Source organism: Stegostoma tigrinum, chromosome 8 (assembly GCF_030684315.1).
Source record: "Stegostoma tigrinum isolate sSteTig4 chromosome 8, sSteTig4.hap1, whole genome shotgun sequence".
Classification (NCBI taxonomy): Eukaryota; Metazoa; Chordata; class Chondrichthyes; order Orectolobiformes; family Stegostomatidae; genus Stegostoma; species Stegostoma tigrinum.
In genome coordinates this window covers 13,840,579-13,863,860 of record NC_081361.1, presented here as the reverse complement: position 1 = coordinate 13,863,860, position 23,282 = coordinate 13,840,579, and the positions used below count along the sequence as shown (strand labels likewise).

Below are 23,282 nucleotides of genomic sequence, written 5' to 3'. Positions count from 1 at the left end.
CACCAACACGCGCACACACACACACTCCGGCCCAACACACACACATACTCCCCCCAACACACAGACACACTCCCACCCAACACCCACACACACAGACACACACACTCCCCCCCACACATACACACATTCCCCCCCCCCGCAAATCACACACGCACACTCCCCCCAACACACACACTCACACACACACACACTCCCCTCCCAACACACACACACGCACTCCCCCTCCAACACACACAGACACCCCCCAACACACACAGACACTCACCCCCCCAACACACACACACTCCCCTCCAACACAGACACACACACACACTCCCCCCAACACACACACACACAGACACTCCCCCCCAACACACACACTACCCCCAACACACATACACACACACTCCCCATAAAACACACACTCCGCCCCCCCAACAAACACACTGTCCCCCAACACACACGCACACACACACACTCCCCCCCAACACACTCACACACACTCCCCACCAACACACACACACACACACTCCCCCCCCCACACACATACACACACACTCCCCATAAAACACACACACACTACCCCCCACAACACACTCACAAACACACACACTCCGCCCCCCCCAACAAACACACTGCCCACCAACACACACACACACTCCCTCCCAACACACATTCTCCCCCAACACACACACTCCCCCCAACACGCGCACACACACAGTCCACCCCCAACACACACTCACTCTCCCCCCCCAAAACACACACGCACTCCCCCCCAACACACACACACACACTCCCCCCCAACACGCGCACACACACACTCCACCCCCAACAACACACACACACACACTCCCCCCAACACAGACACACACACACTCCCCCACCAACAGACACACACACACACACCCGTCCCCCACAACACACACACACACACTCCCGCCCAACACACACACTCCCCCCAACACACAGTCCCCCCACCAACACGCGCACACACACACTCCTCCACAACACACAGACACACTTCCACCCAACACACACACTCCCCCCAACAACATAGACACATACACACAAATACTCCCCCCCAACACGCGCACACACTCCACCCCCAACACACACACACACACTCGCCCCCCACAACACACACACACACACTCCCCCCCCGACACACACACACACACTCCCCCCAACACACACGCGCGCACACACACACACTCCCCCCACAACACACTCCCCCCCCCAACACACACACACACACTCCCCCCAACACACACACACTCCCCCCCAACACACACTCCCCCCCAACACACATACACACACACTCACAAACACACACACTCCGCCCCCCCCAACAAACACACTGCCCCCCAACACACACACACACACTACCCCCCAACACACACACACACTCCCTCCCAACACACATTCTCCCCCAACACACACACTCTCCACCCCAACACACACACACACTCCCCCCAACACGCGCACACACACAGTCAACCCCCAACGCACACAGACACACACACTCTCCCCCAACACACACACACTCTCCCCACCAACACACACTCCCCCCCAACATGTGCACACACACACACACTCGCCCACTCCCGCCTAACACACACACACACTCTTCCCCCCCAACAGAGACACACACACACTCCCCCCCCAACAGACACACACACACACACACTCCCGCCCAACACACACAGTCCCCCCACCAACACGCGCACTCCCCCAACACACACACACACTCCTCCACAACACACAGACACACTCCCACCCAACACCCACACACACACACACACTCCCCCCAACAACATAGACACACACACACAAATACTCCCCTCCAACACGCACACACACATACTCCCCCCCAACACGCGCACACACACACACACACACACACACACACACACACTCGCCCCCCACAACACACTCCCCCCCCCCCGACACACACACACTCCCCCCCCGACACACACACACACTCCCCCCCAACACTCACACCCCCCCAACATACACACGCACTCCCCCTCCAACATACACACACACAGACACTCACCCCCCCAACACACACATACTCCCCCCTGACACACACACACACACTCCCCTCCCAACACACACACACACACTGACAATCACCCCCCCAACACACACACTCCACCCCAACACACACACACAGACACACACACCCCCAACACAGACACACACACTCCCCCCCAACACACAAACACACACTCCGCCCCCAACATCGACACACACACACAAATACTCCCCCACCAACACACACACACACAATCCCCCCCAACAGACACACACACACTCGTCCCCCACAACACACTCACAAACACACACACTCCGCCCCCCCCAACAAACACACTGCCCCCCAACACACACACACTCCCTCCCAACACACATTCTCCCCCAACACACACACTCTCCCCCAACACACACACACTCCACCCCAACACACACACACACACACTCCCCCCAACACACACACTCCCCCCCAACACACACACACACACTCTCCCCAACAGACACACACACACACCCCCACAAAGACACTCCCGCCCAACACACAAACACACATTCCGCCCCCAACATCGACAAACACACACAAATACTCCCCCACCAACATACACACCCCCCCAACACACACACACACTCCCCCCAACAACACACACACAAACACACACACTCCGCCCCCCCCCAACAAACACACTACCCCCCAACACACACACACACTCCCTCCCAACACACATTCTCCCCCAACACACACACTCTCCCCCAACACACACACACTCCACCCCAACACACACAGACACACACACTCCCCCCCAACACACACACACACACACTCTCCCCACCAACAAACACACACTCCCCCCCAACACGCGCTCACACTCGCCCCCCCAACATACACACGCACTCCCCCTCCAACATACACACACACAGACACTCACCCCCCCAACACACACATACTCCCCCCTGACACACACACACACACACACTCCACCCCAACACACACACACAGGCACAATCAACCCCAACACACACACACTCCCCCCCCACAAAGACACACCCACCCAACACACACACACTCCCCCCCCAACACACAAACACACACTCCGCCCCCAACATCGACACACACACACAATCCCCCCCAACAGACACACACACACTCATCCCCCACAACACACTCACAAACACACACACTCCGCCCCCCCCAACAAACACACTGCCCCCCAACACACACACACTCCCTCCCAACACACATTCTCCCCCAACACACACACTCTCCCCCAACACACACAGACACACCACCCCAACACACACACACACACTCTCCCTACCAACAAACACACACTCCCCCCAACACGCGCACACGCGCGCACACACACACACACACACACACACACACACACACACACACACACACACACCCCCACAAAGACACTCCCGCCCAACACACACACACTCCCCCCCAACACACAAACACACATTCCGCCCCCAACATCGACAAACACACACACAAATACTCCCCCACCAACACACACACACACACACTCCTCCCCAACACACAGACACACTCCCACACAACACCCACACACACACACCCCCCAACAACATAGACACACACACACAAATACTCACCCACCAACACACACACACTTCCCCCCAAAACACATAGACACACACACTCCCCCCAACACACACACACACACACACACACACACTCCCCCCCGACACACACACACACACACACACTCCCCTCCCAACACACACACACGCACTCCCCCTCCAACCTACACACACTCAGACACTCACCCCCCCAACACAGACACACACATGCACACTCCCCCCCAACACACACACACACACACTCCCCCCCGACACACACTCCCCTCCCAACACACACACACGCACTCCCCCTCCAACCTACACACACTCAGACACTCACCCCCCCAACACAGACACACACACACACGCACACTCAACCCCAACACACACACAGACACTCCCCCCAACACACACACACCCACACACTCCCAACACACACACACACACACACCCCCCCACAAAGACACTCCCGCCCAACACACACACTCCGCCCCCAACATCGACACACACACACAAATACTCCCCCACCAACACACACACACACTATCCCCCCCAACAACACACACACACTCGACCCAACACACACTCCGGCCCAACACACACACATACTCCCCCCAACACACACACACACTCCTCCACAACACACAGACACACTCCCACCCAACACCCACACATACACACTCCCCCCAACAACATAGACACACACACAAATACTCCCCCACCAACACACACACACACACACTCCACCCCAACACACACACACTCCCCCCAACAACACTCACACACACACACAATCGCCCCCACAACACACACACACACACACTCACACACACTCCCCTCCAACACAGACACACACTCCCAACACACATACACACACACACTACCCCCCCACAACACACACACTCCCCCCCAACACAAGCGCACACGCACACACTCCCCCCCACACACACACCCCAACACACACACACACTCCGCCCCAACACACACACGCACACTCTGCCAACACACACACACACTCGCCGCCAACACACACATACACACACACTCCCCCCCAACACAAACACGCACACGCACACACTCGCCGCCAACACACACATACGCACACACTCCCCCCCAACAAACACACACTCCCCCCCCAACACGCGCACACACACACTCCCCCCAACAGACACACACACACTCCCCCCCAACACACAAACACACATTCCGCCCCCAACATCGACACACACACACACTCCCCCCAACACACACAGTCCCCCCACCAACACGCACACACACACACTCCGGCCCAACACCCACACACACACACCCCCCCACAAAGACACTCCCGCCCAACACACACACACTCCGCCCCAACACACACACACATTCCGCCCCCAACATCGACAAACACACAAATACTCCCCCACCAACACACACACACACAATCCCCCCCAACAGACACACACACAGCCCCCCAACACACACACACACTCCCCCCAACAACACACACACAAACACACACACTACCCCCCAACACACACACACACTCCCTCCCAACACACATTCTCCCCCAACACACACACTCTCCCCCAACACACACACACACTCTCCCCACCAACAAACACACACTCCCCCCCAACACACGCACACACACACTCCCCCCAACAGACACACACACACTCCCCCCCAACACACAAACACACATTCCGCCCCCAACATCGACACACACACACAAATACTCCCCCACCAACACACACACACACTCCTCCCCAACACACAGACACACTCCCACCCAACACCCACACACACACACCCCCCAACACACACACACTTCCCCCCAAAACACATGGACACACACACTCCCCCCCACACATACACACACTCCCCCCCCGCAAATCACACACGCACACTCCCCCCAACACACACACACACTCCCCCCCGACACACACACACACACACACACACACACACCCCCGACACACACACACTCCCCTCCCAACACACACACACTCAGACACTCACCCCCCCAACACAGACACACACACGCACACTCCCCCCCAACACACACACACGCACACTCAACCCCAACACACACACAGACACAATCAACCCCAAAACACACACACACCCCCCCCCACAAAGACACTCCCGCCCAACACACACACTCCCCCCAACACACAAACACACACTCCGCCCCCAACATCGACACACACACACAAATACTCCCCCACCAACACACACACACACATACTCCCCCCAACACACACACACACTCCTACCCAACACCCACACACACACACTCCCCCCAACAACATAGACACACACACAAATACTCCCCCACCAACACACACACACACTCCCCCCCAACAAGCGTACACACACACTCCACCCCCAACACACATACACTCCCCCCAACAACACTCACACACACACACTCGCCCCCACAACACACACACACACACACTCCCCCCAACACACGCGCACACACACACACTCCACCCCAAACACACACACACTCCCCTCCAACACAGACACACACTCCCCCCAACACGCATACACACACACACTACCCCCCCACAACACACTCACACTCCACCCAACACACACACAGTCCACCCCACACACACACACACACACACACTCCGCCAACACACACACACTCCGCCAACACACACACACCCCCCCAACACACACACACACTCCCCCCCCAACACATACACACACTCCCCCCCCAACACACACACACACACTCCCCCCCCAACACACACACACACACTCCCCCCCCAACACACACGCACACTCAACCCCAACACACACACACTCCACCCCAACACGCGCGCACGCACACTCCACCCCCAACACACACACACACACACACACACTCCCCCCCAACACAAACACGCACACACTCCCCCGCCAACACACACACATTCCCCAACACACACACACAAATACTCCCCCACCAACACACACACACAGTCCCCCCACCAACACGCGCACACACACACACTCCGGCCCAAAACACAGACACACTCCCACCCAACACCCACACACACACAACCCCCAACAACATTGACACACACACACAAATACTCACCCACCAACACACACACACACACACACACTTCCCCCCAACACACACAGCACACAGACACACACACTCCCCCCCCGCAAATCACACACGCGCACACACACACACACTCCCCCCCGACACACACACACACTCCCCTCCCAACACACACACGCACTCCCCCTCCAACATACACACACTCAGACACACACACACACTCCCCCCCAACACACACACACGCACACTCCCAACACACACACACACACACAATCGCCCCCAACAACACACACACACTCGTCCCCCACAACACACACACACACACTCCTCCACAACACACAGACACACTCCCACCCAACACCCGCACACACACACTCCACCCCCAACACACACACACTCCCCCCAACAACACACACACACACACACACTCGCCCCCAACACACACACACTCCACCCCAAACACACACACACACTCCCCCCAACACACACACAACCACCCCACAACACACTCACAAACACACACACTCCCCCCCAACACACGCGCACACACACACACACTCCCCCCAACACACACACACACTCCCCCCCAACACACATACACACACTCCGCCCCAACACACACACACATACCCCGCCAACACACACACAGACACTCCCCCCCAACACACACACACACTCCACCCCCAACACACACACACACTCCCCCCCAACACGCGCTCACACACACTCCACCCCCAACACACACACACACACTCCACCCCCAACACACACACACTCCACCCCCAACACACACTCCTCACCAACACACACACACACTCCACCCCCAACACGCGCACACACACACTCCACCCCCAACACACACTCCTCATAAAACACACACACTACACCCCCACAACACACATACACACGCACTCCCCATAAAACACACACACACTACCCCCCCACAACACACTCTCAAACACACACACTCCGCCCCCCCCAACAAACACACTGCCCCCCAACACACACACACACACTCCCTCCCAACACGCATTCTCCCCAACACACACACACACACACGCACTCCCACCCAACACACTCCCCCCAACACACATACACACACACTACACCCCCACAACACACATACACCCCCCCCAACACACACACACACACACTCCCCATAAAACACACACACTACCCCCCACAACACACTCACAAACACACACACTCCACACCCCCCAACACACACTCCCTCCCAACACACATTCTCCCCCAACACACACACACACACACACACACACTCCCGCCCAACACACACACACCCCCACAAAGACACTCCCGCCCAACACACACACACTCCCCCCCCAACACACAAACACACACTCCGCCCCCAACATCGACACACACACACAAATACTCCCCCACCAACACACACTCCCCATAAAACACACACACACACACCCCATAAAACACACACACACACACACACTACACCCCCACAACACACATACACACACTCCCCCACAACACACACTCCCCCCAACACACACAGACACACTCCACCTCCAACACACACACACACTCCCCCCCAACACGCGCACACACACACTCCCCTCCAACACACACACACATTCCCCCCAACACACACACAGCACACACTCCACCCCAACACACACACAGACGCTCCCCCCCAACACACACCCACACACTCCCCCAACACACACACACACACTCCCCCCAACACACACACACACACACTCCCCCCCCCGCCAACACACACACACACACGCACTCCCACCCAACACACTGCCCCCCAACACACACTCTCCACCCCAACACACATACACACGCACTCCCCATAAAACACACACACACTACCCCCCCACAACACACTCACAAACACACACACTCCGCCCCCCCCAACAAACACACTGCCCCCCAACACACACACACAGTCCCGCCCGCCAACACACACACGCACTCCCACCCAACACACTCCCCCCAACACACATACACACACACTACACCCCCACAACACACATACACTCCCCCCCAACACACACACACACACTACCCCCCACAACACACTCACAAACACACACACTCCCTCCCAACACACATTCTCCCCCAACACACACACTCTCCCCCAACACACACACACTCCACCCCAACACACACACACTCCCGCCCAACACACACACACCCCCACAAAGACACTCCCGCCCAACACACACACACTCCACCCCAACACACAAACACACACTCCGCCCCCAACATCGACACACACACACAAATACTCCCCCACCAACACACACACACACTCCCCCCCAACAGACATACTCGTCCCCCACAACACACACACACACACACTCCCCATAAAACACACACACACACACTACACCCCCACAACACACATACACACACTCCCCGCCAACACACACACACAGACACTCCCCCCAACAGACACACACACTGCCCCCCAACACACACACACTCCCCCACAACACACACTCCCCCCAACACACACAGACACACTCCACCTCCAACACACACACACACTCCCCCCCAACACGCGCACACACACTGCACCCCCAACACACGCGCACACACACACTCCCCTCCAACACACACACACACTTCCCCCCCAAAAAACACACTGCCCCCCAACACAAACACACACTCCTCCACAACACACACACACACACACACACAAATACTCCCCCACCAACACACACACACACTCCCCTCCAACACGCACACACACACACTCCCCCCAACAACACACTCTCACTCGCCCCCCACAACACACACACACACTCTCCCCCCCAACACACACACACTCCCCCCCACACATACACACAATCCCCCCCCACAAATCACACTCCCCCAACACACACACACACACACAGACAGACACTCACCCCCCCAACACACACATACTCCCCCCCCGACACACACACACACTCCCCTCCCAACACACACACATACTCCCCCCCGACACACACACACACTCCCCTCCCAACACACACACAGAGACACTCCCCCCAACGCGCACACACACAGGCACACTCCCCCCCCGCCAACACACACACACACACGCACTCCCACCCAACACACTCCCCCCAACACACATACACACACACTACACCCCCACAACACACATACACTCCCCCCCAACACACACACACACACACTCCCCATAAAACACACACACTACCCCCCACAACACACTCACAAACACACACACTCCACACCCCCCAACACACACTCCCTCCCAACACACATTCTCCCCCAACACACACACACACACACACACACTCCCGCCCAACACACACACACTCCCCCCCAACACACAAACACACACTCCGCCCCCAACATCGACACACACACACAAATACTCCCCCACCAACACACACTCCCCCCCAACAGACATACTCGTCCCCCACAACACACACACACACACACACTCCCCATAAAACACACACACACACACACCCCATAAAACACACACACACACACTACACCCCCACAACACACATACACACACTCCCCGCCAACACACACACACAGACACTCCCCCACAACACACACTCCCCCCAACACACACAGACACACTCCCCCCCAACACGCGCACACACACTGCACCCCCAACACACGCGCACACACACACTCCCCTCCAACACACACACACATTCCCCCCAACACACACACAGCACACACTCCACCGCAACACACACACAGACGCTCCCCCCCAACACACACCCACACACTCCCCCAACACACACACGCACACACACACACACACTCCCCCCAACACACACACACACACACTCCCCCCCCGCCAACACACACACACACACGCACTCCCACCCAACACACTGCCCCCCAACACACACTCTCCACCCCAACACACATACACACGCACTCCCCATAAAACACACACACACTACCCCCCCACAACACACTCACAAACACACACACTCCGCCCCCCCAACAAACACACTGCCCCCCAACACACACACACAGTCCCCCCCGCCAACACACACACGCACTCCCACCCAACACACTCCCCCCAACACACATACACACACACTACACCCCCACAACACACATACACTCCCCCCCAACACACACACACACACTCCCCATAAAACACACACACACACACACACACACTACCCCCCACAACACACTCACAAACACACACACTCCACACCCCCCAACACACACACACACTCCCTCCCAACACACATTCTCCCCCAACACACACACTCTCCCCCAACACACACACACTCCACCCCAACACACACACACACACACACCCCCACAAAGACACTCCCCCCCAACAGACATACTCGTCCCCCACAACACACACACACACACACTCCCCATAAAACACACACACACACACTACACCCCCACAACACACATACACACACTCCCCGCCAACACACACACACAGACACTCCCCCCAACAGACACACACACTGCCCCCCAACACACACACACACAGACACTCCCCCACAACACACACTCCCCCCAACACACACAGACACACTCCACCTCCAACACACACACACACTCCCCCCCAACACGCGCACACACACTGCACCCCCAACACACGCGCACACACACACTCCCCTCCAACACACACACACACTTCCCCCCAAAAAACACACTGCCCCCCAACACAAACACAGCACACACTCCACCCCAACACACACACACACTCCTCCACAACACACACACACACACACACACAAATACTCCCCCACCAACACACACACACACTCCCCTCCAACACGCACACACACACACTCCCCCCAACAACACACTCTCACTCGCCCCCCACAACACACACACACACTCTCCCCCCCAACACACACACACTCCCCCCCACACATACACACAATCCCCCCCCACAAATCACACTCCCCCAACACACACACACACACACAGACACTCACCCCCCCAACACACACATACTCCCCCCCCGACACACACACACACTCCCCTCCCAACACACACACATACTCCCCCCCGACACACACACACACTCCCCTCCCAACACACACACAGAGACACTCCCCCCAACGCGCACACACACAGGCACACTCCCCCCCCGCCAACACACACACACGCACTCCCACCCAACACACTGCCCCCCAACACACACTCTCCACCCCAACACACATACACACGCACTCCCCATAAAACACACACACACTACCCCCCCACAACACACTCACAAACACACACACTCCGCCCCCCCAACAAACACACTGCCCCCCAACACACACACACAGTCCCCCCCGCCAACACACACACGCACTCCCACCTAACACACTCCCCCCAACACACACACACAGACACTCCCCCCAACAGACACACACACTGCCCCCCAACACACACACACACAGACACTCCCCCACAACACACACTCCCCCCAACACACACACACACTCCCTCCCAACACGCGCACACACACTGCACCCCCAACACACGCGCACACACACACTCCCCTCCAACACACACACACACTTCCCCCCCAAAAAACACACTGCCCCCCAACACAAACACAGCACACACTCCACCCCAACACACACACACACTCCTCCACAACACACACACACACACACACACAAATACTCCCCCACCAACACACACACACACTCCCCTCCAACACGCACACACACACACTCCCCCCAACAACACACTCTCACTCGCCCCCCACAACACACACACACACTCTCCCCCACACATACACACAATCCCCCCCCACAAATCACACTCCCCCAACACACACACACACACACACAGACACTCACCCCCCCAACACACACATACTCCCCCCCCGACACACACACACACACTCCCCTCCCAACACACACACAGAGACACTCCCCCCAACGCGCACACACACAGGCACACTCCCCCCCCCCGCCAACACACACACACACGCACTCCCACCCAGGCACAATCAACCCCAACACACACACACTCCCCCCAACACACACACTCCCCATAAAACACACACACCCCCCCCCCACAAAGACACTCCCGCCCAACACACAAACACACACTCCGCCCCCAACATCGACACACACACACAAATACTCCCCCACCAACGCACACACAGTCCCCCCACCAACACGCACACACACACACACACTCCGGCCCAACACACACTCCTCCACAACACACAGACACACTCCCACCCAACACCCACACACACACACTCCCCCCAACATAGACACACACACACAAATACTCCCCCACCAACACACACACACACTCCCCTCCAACACGCACACACACACACTCCCCCCCCCAACACGCGCACACACTCGCCCCCCACAACACACACACTCCCCCCAACAACATAGACACACACATACACTCCCCCCCAACACGCGCACACACACACTCCACCCCCACTCACCCAACAACACACTCACACTCGCCCCCCACAACACACACACACACTCTCCCCCCCAACACACACACACACTCCCCTCCCAACACACACACACGCACACCCAACCCCAACACACACACAGACACTCCCCCCAACACACACACACACTCCACCCCCAACGCGCGCACACACACACACACACACACACACAGGCACACTCCCCCCCCCCCCCGCCAACACACACACACGCACTCCCACCCAGGCACAATCAACCCCAACACACACACACTCCCCCCAACACACATACACACACACTCCCCATAAAACACACACACACACCCCCCACAAAGACACTCCCGCCCAACACACACACACTCCCCCCCAACACACAAACACACACTCCGCCCCCAACATCGACACACACACACTCCCGCCCCCCAACACACACAGTCCCACCACCAACACGCACACACACACACACTCCTCCACAACACACAGACACACTCCCACCCAACACCCACACACACACACACACACACACTCCCCCCAACAACATAGACACACACACACAAATACTCCCCCACCAACACGCACACACACTCCCCTCCAACACGCACACACACACACTCCCCCAACACGCACACACACTCGCCCCCCAACACACATAGACACACACACACTCCCCCCCACACATACACACACTACCCCCCCCCACAAATCACACACCCCCCAACACACACACACACACACACACACACACACACACTCCCCCCCGACACACACTCCCCTCCAACACACACACACTTCCCCCCAACACACACACGCACTCCCCCTCCAACATACACACACACAGACACTCACCCCCCCAACACACACACATACTCCCCCCCGACACACACACACACACACTCCCCAACACACACACACACACCCCAACACACACACAGACACTCCCCCCAACACACACAGGCACACTCCCCCCCCGCCAACACACACACACGCACTCCCCCCCAACACACATACACACACACACTACCCCCCCCAACACACGCGCACACACACACACTCCCCCCCAACACACACACACTCCCCCCAACACTGAAACACACACACAGAAACACTCCCCTCCCAACACACACACACTCACTCCCCGCCAATGCACACACACACACCCCCCCTCCACACACACGCTCCCCCCAACACATGCGCACACACACACACTCCGCCCCCCCAACACCCACGCACAGTCTCCCCCCCAACACACACTCACTCACACACACACACACCCCGCCAACACACACTCCCCTCCAACACAGACACACACACACCCCACGCCCAACACACACACACTCCCCCCCAACACACACACGCACACTCCCGCCAACACACACACACACTACCCACCCCGCAAATCACACACATACACTCCCACCCAACACACACACTCCCCCCCCCCACACACACCCCCCAACACACACACACACTCCACCAACACACACACACACTCCCCTCCAACACAGACACACACACACTCCCCCCCAACACACACACACACACACACCCCAACACACACTCCACCCCAAACACACACACACTCCGCCAACACACACTCCCCCCCAACACACACACACACTCCCCCCCAACACACACACACACTCCCCTCCAACACAGACACACACACCCCCAACACAGACACACACACTCCCCCCCCAACACACACACACCCCAACACACACTCCCCCCCAACACACACACACACTCCACCCCAAACACACACACACTCCCCCCCAACACACACACACACTCACCCCCAACACACACACACACCCCCAACACACATACACACACTCCCCTCCAACACAGACACACACACACCCCACGCCCAACACACACACACTCCCCCCCCAACACACACACACACAGACACTCCACCAACACACAAACACACACTCCCCCCCAACACACACACACACACTCCCCCCAACACACATACGCACACTCGCCGCCAACACACACACAGACACTCCGCCCCCAACACACACTCTCCCCCCCAACACGCGCACACACACACTCCCCCCCAACACATACACACACTCCACCCCAAACACACACACACTCCGCCAACACACACACACACACACACACACACACACACACACACACACACCCAACACACATACACACACTCCTCTCCAACACAGACACACACACACCCCACGCCCAACACACACTCCCCCCAACACACACACTCCCCCCCAACACACATACACACACTCCCCTCCAACACAGACACACACACACACTCCCCCCGCAACACACACACGCACACACACAGACACTCCACCAACACACAAACACACACTCCCCCGCCAACACACACACACACTCCCCCAACACACACTCACTCCACCCCCAAAACACACACACACACCCAACCTCCCCCCCAACACGCGCACACACACACTCCCCCCAACACACATACACACACTCGCCGCCAACACACACACAGACACTCCGCCCCCAACACACACACGCACACTCGACCCCAATACGCACACACACACTCTCCCCCCCAACACGCGCACACACACACTCCGCCCCCAACACGCGCACACACACACACACTCCCCCCCAACACACATACACAGACTCCCCGCCAACACACACACAGACACTCCCCCCAACACACACACACACACACACACACACACTCTCCCCCAACACACATACACACACTCCCCATAAAACACACACACACTCTACCCCCCCACAACACACACACTCCGCCCCCCCAACAAACACACTGCCCCCCAACACACACACACACTACACTCCCCGCAAATCACACACACACACTCCCCCCAACACACACACACTCACCCCCAACACACACACACACACACACTCGCCCCCTACAACACACACATACACTCCCCCCCCAACACACACAGACACACACACAACCCCCCACACATAGACACAATCCCCCCCGCAAATCACACACGCACACTCCCCCCAACACAGACTCCCCCCCAACACAGACTCCCCCCCAACACACACACAGACACACCCCCAACACACACACACACTCCCCCCCAACACACATAGACACACACACACCCCCCCCACACATACACACACTCCCCCCCGCAAATCACACACTCCCGCCAACACACACACACTCGCCCCCACAACACACACACACACACTCCCCCCCAACACACACACTCCCCCCAACACACATAGACACACACACAACCCCCCACACATACACACAATCCCCCCCGCAAATCACACACGCACACTCCCCCCAACACACAGACACACACACACTCCCCCACTGACACACACACACTCCCCTCCCAACACACACACCACACACTCCCAACACACACACACCAGACACTCCCCCCAACACGCGCGCGCACACACACACTCCCCCCCCAACACATACACACACACCCCCCCAACACGCAAACACACACACTCACACACACACTCGCCCCCTACAACACACACACTCCCAACACACACAGACACATACACACAATCCCCCCCGCTAATCACACACGCTCACTCCCCCCAACACACAGACACACACACACACTCCCCCCAACAACACACTCTCACTCACACACACACTCCCCCCAACACACACACACACACTCCCCCCAACACAAATAGACACACACACACCCCCCCACACACACACGCACACTCCCCCCAACACACAGACACACACACACACACACTCCGCCCAACACACACACACACACACACTCCCCCCAACACACACACTCCCCTCCCCACACATACTCACACTCCCCCCCGCAAATCACACACGCACACTCCCCCACCGACACACACACACACTCCCGCCAACACACACACACTCCCCTCCAACACAGACACACACACACTCGCCCCCACAACACACACTCCCCCCAACACACACACTCCCCCCAACACACATAGACACACACACAATCCCCCCCGCAAATCACACACGCACACTCCCCCCAACACACAGACACACACACACTCCCCTCCCAACACAGACTCCCCCCCAACACACACTCCCCCCCAACACACACACACACCAGACACTCCCCCCAACACGCGCGCACACACACACTCCCCCCCAACACATACACACACACACCCCCAACACGCAAACACACACACTCCCCCCAACACACACACACACTCCCCTCCAACACACACACACACACACACACACACACACACACACACACACTCGCCCCCTACAACACACACAGACACATACACACAATCCCCCCCGCTAATCGCACACTCCCCCCAACACAGACTCCCCCCCAACACACACACACACACACACTCCCCCCAACACACACACACTCCCCCCAACACACAGACACACACACACTCCCCCACCGACACACACACACACTCCGCCCAACACACACACACTCCCCTCCTACACAGACACACACACACACTCCCCCCAACACACACACACTCCCCCCAACAACACACTCAAACACACACTCCCCCCCAACACACACAGACACACACACACCCCCCCAACATACACACACACACTCCCCTCCCCACACATACGCACACTCCCCCCCGCAAATCACACACGCACACTCCCCCCAACACACACACACACGCACACTCCCCCCCAACACACACACACACTCCCCTCCAACACAGACACACGCACACTTAACCCCAACACACACACACAGACACACACACACACTCACCCCCAACACACATACCCCAACACACACACACTCCCCCCAACACACACACTCCCCCCCAACACACACACACCAGACACTCCCCCCCAACACACACACACCAGACACTCCCCCCCCAACACAGACACAGACACACACTCCCCCCCAACACACACACACACTCCCCCAACACACACTACCCCCCAACACACACACACACACTCCCTCCCCAACACTCACACGCACTCCCCCCCAACACACACACTCCCCCCCCCAACAGACACACTCACTCCCCCCACAAACACAAACACACACTCTCCCCCGCCAACAGACACACACACTCCTCCGCCAACACGCGCACACACACACACACTCCCCCCCCAACACACTCACACACACACACTCCCCCCCACCCCCCCTCCGCAAATCACACACACCCCCCCGCAAATCACACACACACACACGCTCCCCCCCCACACATCACACACTCATACTCCCCCCAACACACACACACTCCCCCCCGACACACACACACCAGACACTCCCCCCCCAACACACACACACACGCTCCCCCCCCACACATCACACACTCATACTCCCCCCAACACACACACACTCCCCCCCGACACACACACAGACACACACACTCCACCCCAACACACACTCCCCCCAACACACACGCACACTCAACCCCAACACACACACAGACACTCCACCCCAAACACACAGACACACACTCCCCCCCCAACACACACACACACTCCCCCCAACACACACACACAACCCCCCAACACACACTCCCCCCCAACACACACACCCACCAAACACACACTACCCCCCAACACACACACACACTCCCTCCCCAACACTCACACGCACTCGCCCCCAACACACACACACACATTCCCCCCCAACACACACACACACTCCCCCCCAACACCCCAACACACACACACACACACTCCCCCCACCAACACACACACACACTCCCCTCCAACACGCGCACACACACACTCCACCCCCAACACGCACACACACACACACACACACTCCCCCCCAACACGCGCACACACACACACACACACTCCCCCCCACAACACGCACACACACACACACAAACACACACTCTCCCACAACACATACACACACTCCACCCCCAACACACTCCCCCCCCACAAAACACACACACACACCCCCCAACACACACACACTACCCCCCCACACATACACACACTCCCCCCCGCAAATTACACACTCATACTGCCCCCAACACACACACACACACACTCCCACCCCGACACACACACCCCTCCAACACACACACACACACACACTCCATCCCAAACACACACACACACACACTCAACCCCAACACACACACAGACACTCCATCCCAAACACACAGACACACACTCCCCCCCAACACACACACACACTCCCAACACACACACTCCCCCCCCCCAACACACAGACACACTCCCAACACACACTCCCCCCAACACACACACACTACCCCCCAACACACACACACACACTCCCCCCACCAACACAAACACACACTCTCCTCCGCCAACACACACACACTCCCCCCCCCAACACGCGCACGCACACACACACTCCCCCCCAACACACACACACTCCTCCCCCACACACACACACACTCCCCCCCCACAACACACACTCTCCCACAACACATACACACACCCAACACAGACACACACCCCCCAACACACTCCCCCCCACACACCCCCCCGCAAATCACACACACACACACCCCCGCAAATCACACACAAACACTCCCCCCAACACACACACACTACCCCCCCACACATACACACACTCCCCCCCGCAAATCACACACTCATACTCCCCCCGACACACACACACACACACACCCCTCCAACACAGACACACACACACACTCCCCCCCAACACACACACGCACACTTAACCCCAACACACACACAGACACTCCCCCCCAACACACACACACACACTCCCCCCCAACACACACACACACACTCCCCCCCAACACACATACACACACTCCCCCCAACACATACACACACACACATACTCCCACCCAACACACACACACTCCCCCCAACACACACACACACACACCCCTCCAACACAGACACACACACACTCCCCCCAACACACACACGCACTCACCCCCAACACACACACACACAAACTCCCCCCCAACACACACACACTCCCCCCAACAACACACTCAAACACACACACACACTCGCCCCCCCCACAACACACACACACACACCCCCAACACACACACACACTCCCCCCCCCGACACACACACACTCCCCCCCAACACACACACACCAGACACTCCCCCCCCCAACACACACACACACACACACTCCCCCCCCAACACACAGACACACTCCCACCCAACACACGTAGACACACACACACCCCCCCAACATACACAAACTCCCCCCCGCAAATCACACACACACACTCCCCACCAACACACACTCCGCCCAACACACACACACACACACTCTCCTCCTACACAGACACACACACACACTCCCCCCCAACACACACACAGTCCCCCCAACAACACACTCACACTCCCCCCAACAACACACTCTCACACACACACACACACTCCCCCCCAACACACACACACTCCCCTCCCCACACATACACACACTCCCCCCCGCAAATCACACATGCACACTCCCCCCCCGACACACACTCCCCCCCAACACACACACACCAGACACTACCCCCAACACACACACACCAGACACTCCCCCCCCCAACACACACAGGCACACACACACTTCCCCCCCAACACACACACGCACACTTAACCCCAACACACTCACAGACACTCCCCCCCAACACACACACACACACACTCCCCCCAACACACGCACTCCACCCCAAACACACAGACACACACACACACTCCCCCCCAACACACATACACACACTCCACCCCCAACACACACACACTCCCTGCCCCCAACACACACACACCAGACACTCCCCCCCCAACACACAGACACTCCCCCCCAACACACACACACACACCCCCCAACACACACACAGACACTCCCCCCCAACACACACTCCCCCCCAACACACACACACACACACACAGTCCCCCCCCAACACACACTCCCCCCAACACACAGACACACTCCCCCCAACACACACACACACACACACACACTCCCCCCACCAACACTAACACACACCCAACACAGACACACACCCCCCAACACACACACACCCCCCCGCAAATCACACACACACACCCCCAACATACACACACTCCCCCCCGACACACACACACACACACACACTCCCCCCCCGACACACACACACACACACACCCCTCCAACACAGACACACACACACTCCCCCACAACACACACACGCACTCCCCCCAACACACATACACACACTCCCCCCCAACACACACACACACACTCCACCCCCAACACACACACACACACACACACTCCCCCACAACACACACACACTCCCCCCAACACACACACACACACACTCCCCAACACACACTCCCCGCCCCCAACACACAGACACACTCCCCCCAACACACACGCACACACACACACACACTCCCACCCAACATACACTCCCCCCCACACATACACACAGCCCCCCCGCAAATCACACACGCACACTCCCCCCAACACACACACACACACTACACCCCCAACACACACACACACTCCCCCCACCAACACAAACACACACCCAACACAGACACACACCCCCCAACACACACACACCCCCCCGACACACACACACACACACTCCCCCCCCGACACACACACACACTCCCCTCCAACACAGACACACACACACTCCCCCACAACACACACACACACTCCCCCCCAACACACACACGCACACTTAACCCCAACACACACACGCACTCCATCCCAAACACACACACTCCACCCCCAACACACACACACACTCCCCCACAACACACACACTCCCCCCAACACACACACACACACACACACTCCCACCCAACATACACTCCCCCCCCCCACACATACACACAGCCCCCCCGCAAATCACACACGCACACTCCCCCCAACAGACACACACACACACACACACACACACCCCTCCACAACACACACACACACACTCCACCCCAAACACACAGACACACTGCCCCCCAACACACACACACAAAGACACACTCCCCCCCAACACGCGCACACACACACACACTCCCCTCCCAACACGCACTCCCCCCCAACACACACACGCTCTCTCCCACAACACATACACACACCCAACACACACACACCCCCACAACACATACACACACCCAACACAGACACACACCCCCCAACACACACTCCCCCCAACACACACACTACCCCCAACACACACACACACACTACCCCCAACACACACACACACTCCCTCCCCAACACTCACACGCACTCCCCCCCAACACACACTCACTCCCCCCCAACACCCCAACACACACACTCCCCCCACCAACACAAACACACACTCTCCCCCGCCAACAGACACACACACTCCTCCGCCAACACACACACACTCTCCCCCAACACGCGCACACACACACTCCTCCCCCAACACACACACACTCCCCCCCACAAATCTCACACACACACTCCCCCCGACACACACACACTCCCCCCCCCGACACACACACACACATACTCCCCCCAACACACACACACACATACTCCCCCCAACACACACACACCAGACACTCCCCCCAACACACACACACACACTCCCCTCCAACACACACACACACCCCCCCACAACACACACACGCACACTTAACCCCAACACACACAGACACTCCCCCCAACACACAGACACACTCCCCCCAACACACACACACACACTCCCACCCAACACACATAGACACACACACACCCCCCGAACATACACACACACACTCCCCCCCCACACATACACACAGCCCCCCTGCAAATCACACACGCACACTCCCCCCAACACACACACACACACTCCCCTCCAACACAGACACACACACACTCCCCCACAACGCACACTTAACCCCAACACAGACACACTCCCCAACACACACTCCCCGCCCCCAACACACAGACACACTCCCCACCGACACACACACACACTCCCCCCCAACACACACACACACTCCCGCCAACACACACACACTCCCCTCCAACACAGACACACACACACTCGCCCCCACAACACACACTCCCCCCAACACACACACTCCCCCCAACACACATAGACACACACACAATCCCCCCCGCAAATCACACACGCACACTCCCCCCAACACACAGACACACACACACTCCCCTCCCAACACAGACTCCCCCCCAACACACACTCCCCCCCAACACACACACACACCAGACACTCCCCCCAACACGCGCGCACACACACACTCCCCCCCAACACATACACACACACACCCCCAACACGCAAACACACACACTCCCC

General features: G+C 58.0%; 1 protein-coding gene across 2 annotated transcripts in view; it reads right to left on the bottom strand.

Moving 5' to 3' along the window:
* The window catches only part of pappa2 (pappalysin 2), a 525,171-nt gene that overhangs the window by 78,913 nt on the left and 422,976 nt on the right, over positions 1-23,282 (bottom strand). The window lies entirely within an intron of this gene.